Source organism: Rattus norvegicus, chromosome 4 (genome assembly GCF_021556685.1).
Source record: "Rattus norvegicus strain SHRSP/BbbUtx chromosome 4, alternate assembly SHRSP_T2T, whole genome shotgun sequence".
In the NCBI taxonomy this organism is placed as follows: Eukaryota; Metazoa; Chordata; class Mammalia; order Rodentia; family Muridae; genus Rattus; species Rattus norvegicus.
The window spans coordinates 32,774,782-32,781,861 of NC_141537.1; positions in this window are offsets into that span (position 1 = coordinate 32,774,782).

Consider the following 7,080-nt stretch of genomic DNA (forward strand, 5'->3'; position numbering starts at 1 on the left):
TTTCATAAGTTTCAAATTTACCAGAGACCTCCCTGGACTCATTCAGAAACTCCCAAGTGTGTTATTCAACCTAATAACTACTCTTCATATGTCTCTGTAAACTCTGTAACATTCCCAAATGTGAACTTTTTTCAAAATGTTAAACACTCAATTGTTTCAGCTACTGAAAAATCTACCTACTACATTTAGTTTTGAAGAATAGTACCTCCTTTGATATTTTATTCTTCATAATTAACGTAAATTAGCAGCTTAATGAATTCAAGTTGCTCAAAAATATTTAACTATCAAATAAGAAATCAAAGAATCTATATATATATAGATCTATATATATAGAAATCTATATATATAATATATATAAATATTATATATATAACAGCACTGTGTGCTACGAAAGTGATATATACATATATATACATATATACATATGTACATATACATACATATATATATCAGCACTGTGATTGACTATGAAACCTTTTTTAAAGAGTATTAATGAATATGGATTTTTTAAAAATTGATACAAAATTACTAATTTTACATGGGTGGATATACTGGGGAAACTTATATGATGACCCAGTATTTAGAACAGATTTATGATTTAATTATACACATCTGAGTCTCTAATAGTTCACTGCCTTCCTGTTTCTTGCTCTACATCATCTGGCTGTGATGACTAATAGTCTGAATCAGCATAGAACTTACCCTGTCACATGAGTATCTATTTGTATATTACCTCTCGCATTCAATGTATACATATGTATACAACATAGCTGGCTTGCACACATACCATGCACTGTGTTGGGCATGTTTTTGTACAGTTATTTCTTCCAAATTAAAGCATTCCCTTCTGGAGACAGAATGGATGTATGTTAAAAAGGTAAAGGAATCTAGCTAGATTCCCAAATTCCAGCATGACTGAGAAGAAACCCAGTTCCTAAGGTTACCGGAGCAGAAGCTCTTGCTAGAGATTAGAGTCTTTGAGCAGCTGAACTGCCTTCAAGTCATTTACAGAGTTGCAGTGAAGCTCCTTCCATGAGTTGTAACCCTTGTGGAAGTGGGCTTTATGCTGATGGGCCTGCTTTAAGCCACCCACATTCCTGTAAGTAGCTCCTCACCCATACTCCTGTAAGTCATCCCAATGAACTCATTCACTAACTGAGTGTGATTTGGACTATTTCTTCAGTCTGCTGTCAGCAACCTTTCTGGAGTGAATGGATATTGATTCTTCCTGTCCCCAGGAAAAGGCTTACAACAGACACGAAGACTATGATTGGAAAATCTGGAAACTTGCAGACACACTGGAAATGAAGCACAGGCGTGAAGATATAAACTTCATGGTTTCATTAAACTTTGATGTAAATGCAATGTCTTTAACTAAAAGTACTAGAAGAATGTCTGTTCAGAGTGACTCTGAAGGTCTCTAAAAATGGAGAGGTTTTATCAAAGACCCGTGAAACTTGAAACAGTTGACTTGATCGAAAACAAATAATGGGGAAAATGACAATGCTGAGAATCAATATTGTGTCCTCCATTCCTCTACCTGAGGAACCTTCCTTAGTTCCTCAAAGATCAAAAAATTAAATAACAAATAGATGCTGCTAGATAGAATTATTATAGGATGCCAGCAGAAATCATTGTCCCTGTCAGAGATAAAGTTTTATTTAAACTTGGTTTCTTTTATTTTTTTTCCTTTTTTTCTTTTTTTTTATTAACTTGAGTATTCCTTATATACATTTCAAGTGTTATTCCCTTTCCCGGTTTCCGGGCAAACATCCCCCTCCCCCCTCCCCTTCCTTATAGGTGTTCTCCTCCCAACCCTCCCCCCATTGCCGCCCTCCCCCCATAGTCTAGTTCACTGGGGGTTCAGTCTTAGCAGGACCCAGGGCTTCCCCTTCCACTGGTGCTCTTACTAGGATATTCATTGCTACCTATGGGGTCAGAGTCCAGGGTCAGTCCATGTATAGTATTTAGGTAGTGGCTTAGTCCCTGGAAGCTCTGGTTGCTTGACATTGTTGTACATATGGGGTCTCGAGCCCCTTCAAGCTCTTCCAGTTCTTTCTCTGATTCCTTCAACGGGGGACCTATTCTCAGTTCAGTGGTTTGCTGCTGGCATTCGCCTCTGTATTTTGCTGTATTCTGGCTGTGTCTCTCAGGAGCGATCTACATCTGGCTCCTGTCGGTCTGCACTTCTTTGCTTCATCCATCTTGTCTAATTGGGTGGCTGTATATGTATGGGCCACATGTGGGGCAGGCTCCGAATGGGTGTTCCTTCAGTCTCTGTTTTAATCTTTGCCTCTCCCTTCCCTGCCAAGGGTATTCTTTTTCCTCATTTAAAGAAGGAGTGAAGCATTCACATTTTGATCATCCGTCTTGAGTTTCGTTTGTTCTAGGGATCTAGGGTAATTCAAGCATTTGGGCTAAAAGCCACTTATCAATGAGTGCATACCATGTGTGTCTTTCTGTGATTGGGTTAGCTCACTCAGGATGATATTTTCCAGTTCCAACCATTTGCCTACGAATTTCATAAACTCGTTGTTTTTGATAGCTGAGTAATATTCCATTGTGTAGATGTACCACATTTTCTGTATCCATTCCTCTGTTGAAGGGCATCTGGGTTCTTTCCATTTTCTGGCTATTATAAATAAGGCTGTGATGAACATAGTGGAGCACGTGTCTCTTTTATATGTTGAGGCATCTTTTGGGTATATGCCCAAGAGAGGTATAGCTGGATCCTCAGGCAGTTCAATGTCCAATTTTCTGAGGAACCTCCAGACTAATTTCCAGAATGGTTTTACCAGTCTGCAATCCCACCAACAATGGAGGAGTGTTCCTCTTTCTCCACATCCTCGCCAGCATCTGCTGTCACCTGAGTTTTTGATCTTAGCCATTCTCACTGGTGTGAGGTGAAATCTCAGGGTTGTTTTGATTTGCATTTCCCTTATGACTAAAGATGTTGAACATTTCTTTAGGTGTTTCTCAGCCATTCGGCATTCCTCAGCTGTGAATTCTTTGTTTAGCTCTGAACCCCATTTTTTAATAGGGTTATTTGTTTCCCTGCGGTCTAACTTCTTGAGTTCTTTGTATATTTTGGATATAAGGCCTCTATCTGTTGTAGGATTGGTAAAGATCTTTTCCCAATCTGTTGGTTGCCGTTTTGTCCTAACCACCGTGTCCTTTGCCTTACAGAAGCTTTGCAGTTTTATGAGATCCCATTTGTCGATTCTTGATCTTAGAGCATAAGCCATTGGTGTTTTGTTCAGGAAATTTTTTCCAGTGCCCATGTGTTCCAGATGCTTCCCTAGTTTTTCTTCTATTAGTTTGAGTGTGTCTGGTTTGATGTGGAGGTCCTTGATCCACTTGGACTTAAGCTTTGTACAGGGTGATAAGGATGGATCGATCTGCATTCTTCTACATGTTGCCCTCCAGTTGAACCAGCACCATTTGCTGAAAATGCTATCTTTTTTCCATTGGATGGTTTTGGCTCCTTTGTCAAAAATCAAGTGACCATAGGTGTGTGGGTTCATTTCTGGGTCTTCAATTCTATTCCATTGGTCTATCTGTCTGTCTCTGTACCAATACCATGCAGTTTTTATCACTATTGCTCTGTAATACTGCTTGAGTTCAGGGATAGTGATTCCCCCTGAAGTCCTTTTATTGTTGAGGATAGCTTTAGCTATCCTGGGTTTGACTTACTCACATGTCTAGTGGTACAGGCGCTGTTGTTGAAGAGAGTTGTGCATTCTCGATCTGTTCCCCACTGCATCCCTTTGGAAGCCCCTGTAGCCTTGACTCACTGAACAAAATTCAAGGGTCTCCTAGGTTATCTTCTACAATTGCAAAGGCCCAGTTTAAAAAAAAAACATGTTTATTTGTTCAAGACAATACCAGTCATTCACTAGCAAATATGACTCAGTATACGGAAAAAAAAATCTCTTAAAACACAAGTCTATGGGAGGAGAAAATGATGGAAAAATATTGCATAGAGTAGAATGTTTAGGCCAAGAATAATTATGTGTTATTTAAAACTTGCATTGACAAAAAGTGTCAAGAGCTTGACTGATTCGGAAATCCAACCCTACAAAGGAGATGATTGCCATTTCTTTATATTTAAGATATTTTTGCAATTATATACTTTTGAGTCCAGAAAGAAGTCGGGAAGTCTGACTAAAGTTTCACCTCAGGCACTTGTTTCTAAGAAATAATGGATTGAAACAATTTAAATCCCCCCAGAGCCAATGAAAATTAATGTCTGATGGATAAAATATGCTAACTGAACATCTAGTCAGTTACTTTCTCCAAATCTACATATAGAAACAAAATAACATATGTGTGTATGAAGAACTTACACCACAATGCTTTGAATGGTCACAAATTATGGAGAGTGAAGTACAAAATGTTGTTCTCTTAGCCTTCTCCTTGGTCTTTCTCTAGGAGCAATTAAGACAGGGAAATAGGAGCACTGACCTTACTATAGTACTGACCTAACCACTGTCAGTAAAGGCAACTGTCTTTAAACAAAAATGAGTCATTCATTATACATGAAGAATAATAGATGATTTGTTGATCCAAGAATTGATCATTCTGTCCTATGTATTGTGTCCCATAATCAAGAATAAAAATTTGCTAGACAGAAACAAATTTGTAGAAGGTAAATTTTCTCTGTCCATTTTGTCCCTTCATTATTTTTAGTGTATTTACTTGTTTACTTTTTATTTTATTCTGTTCGTGCATGTAGGAATAGGAAGAGGACTTGGGAGACTTAGCTCTTTCCTGTTCCCATGTTGGTTTCAGGATCGAGCTGGGGTCCTCGTGTTCTACGGCAGGTGACTTTGCCCTCGTTTTCTCTTTGCTTTCATGAAAACGTACTCCAAGTTAGATCACCTATGACTAGAGTTGAAAGGATGAAAATCAACTTCAAAGACCAGCAAAGGCAACAATAATGATTTACTTATCTGAAATATATAGACATTGCTCCAATTCAGCATTGGGATGTTCTTTGTTGCTTTCCCTGATTATTCCAATATGGTAGTAATACATGCAATAAAATGGAGAAAGGTTAACGTCCCATGTTACTGTAATCTCAGTATTGGGGAAGTGAAGACAGAAAGGTCCCTGTGATTTACTCTCAGCCATTCAAGGGTAAGGTTAAGTTTAAGTTCAGTGGGAGATTTTGCCTCTAAAATAAGGTGGAGAAGTATAGAAAAAGACACATAATGTTAACCTATTCATATTCATGTAATATGTGCAAACATTTGCACACACAGATATAAACACAAACATATGACAAATATACACAAGTATAAAAGTAAATAGTTTTAAATTTCATTTTATGAATATTCATAAAACTGATCAATCAATACCATGATCAAATTTATAAAAGAAAATAACAGAATAAACACAAATGTATTTAGCAATCAAAGATTGAAAATCATAGGGTGGAAAATCTAATCCTTTATAGTATGACTTTTCTGGAAATACATTTGCCAAAACCATATCAAGAAATTTAACCATAAATTCTCAAGAAAATATACAGAAAATTTTCTTTCTCATCAATGATCATATAAATATTTCTTAATCTGTAAATAGAAAGAAAAAGTATAGAACATAGGAAACTTAATAAATTAGACTTAATGTGATATTGACTCACCACAAGACCAGATGTGGAAATGAACAGTCAGCCAGACACTGGGATGTAGCCCTGCATTTTTTGTACGCACAGTGAGCTAACATCCAGAAGACACAGACATTTCCTTAATTCAGCAACAGAGGGAAAATAATACAAATAGACAGTGGCCTTCAATAAATACTTTAGAAAGGAAAATATAGAAATGATCTAAGTACATGGACAACCTCTCAGTATATTGATTATCAAAGGAATGTAAGCTAAAAGCACAGTGAGACATTACTAGCATGATGGCTTTAAAAAGCAGCAAACGACATAAATGGTGGCCCGAAACATCAAAAATAACAACAAAACAGACAAAACAACAACAAAAAAGGAATTAATAGATATATCTAAGTGAAACAAGTATACTTTCCATTTCACAATAGAGGAAAACTTAACAGCATTAATGCCTCTATTGGAACATATAAGTATGAAAATGAAGGAAACATTTTTGATGATAGCAATAGTTGTCCTTATTTTAATAATCATATGAGTTGCAGGGCTGAAGTGCATGTTGTCCATTTTAATGTATGCATATTTTACTGCAGAATCTCTCAAAATTGCTCATTTACTGTGAGGACCGTGAAGGAGCAAAGGGACAGGCATAAGATGCACTTAATAAAGGATGGATACCATCAAGTACATTATGCACACGCATGACAATATCAAAATAAAATATTACTTTAGATTTAAATATATGCTAATGAAAATCCTAAAACAAAAGCAAGAAAGGTAGATTCTAGAGCTGGTCTTACCCTGGGAGATAGGATGAAAGAAACCAGTCACTGAGGGAATTTGTACCTTTGATAAAATATATAAGAAGTGTGCACCACCCATTGGGATTACCGTGAACTTAAATGAAAATGACAGATAACCAACATAACTAACTTCACACAATTGTATGCAAGTTCCTAGCAAAACAATAATTTTGTAGACAAGACTAGTTTGAAAAACTTTTATGAAATATTAGTAAAAGAAAAGTCTTGCTAACACCTCTACAAACTGAATAGTCCCAGGCCTTCTTGAAGAATGAAAACAATTCAGTACCTTTTAGAAGTAGCACAAAGTTGCAGTCATTCTCAGTGACAGGTCAACCTCTTGGTACCCACTCTGCTAACCAACTGTCTCTGGGGACATTTCCCATGTGAAATATTAAAAGAGGGGTTACATTTCTCTGTTGGACATTTAGACTCTGCTTTCTCCAGACATGTGGATATCTCCAGACATGTGGATATGATATCTTCCTCATGAACTAGATCTGCAACAAGCAGGAGACATAGGCGTGTTCCTTATGGTACAGTGATGCTTCATAGGTCTGTTTCTTCCCTGATCTCTTTTCTCTTTCATTCTCTAGCAGTGACCATCTGGTCTCATCTATAGCTGAGTACATGTGAACCATGGATCACTCATAAGGA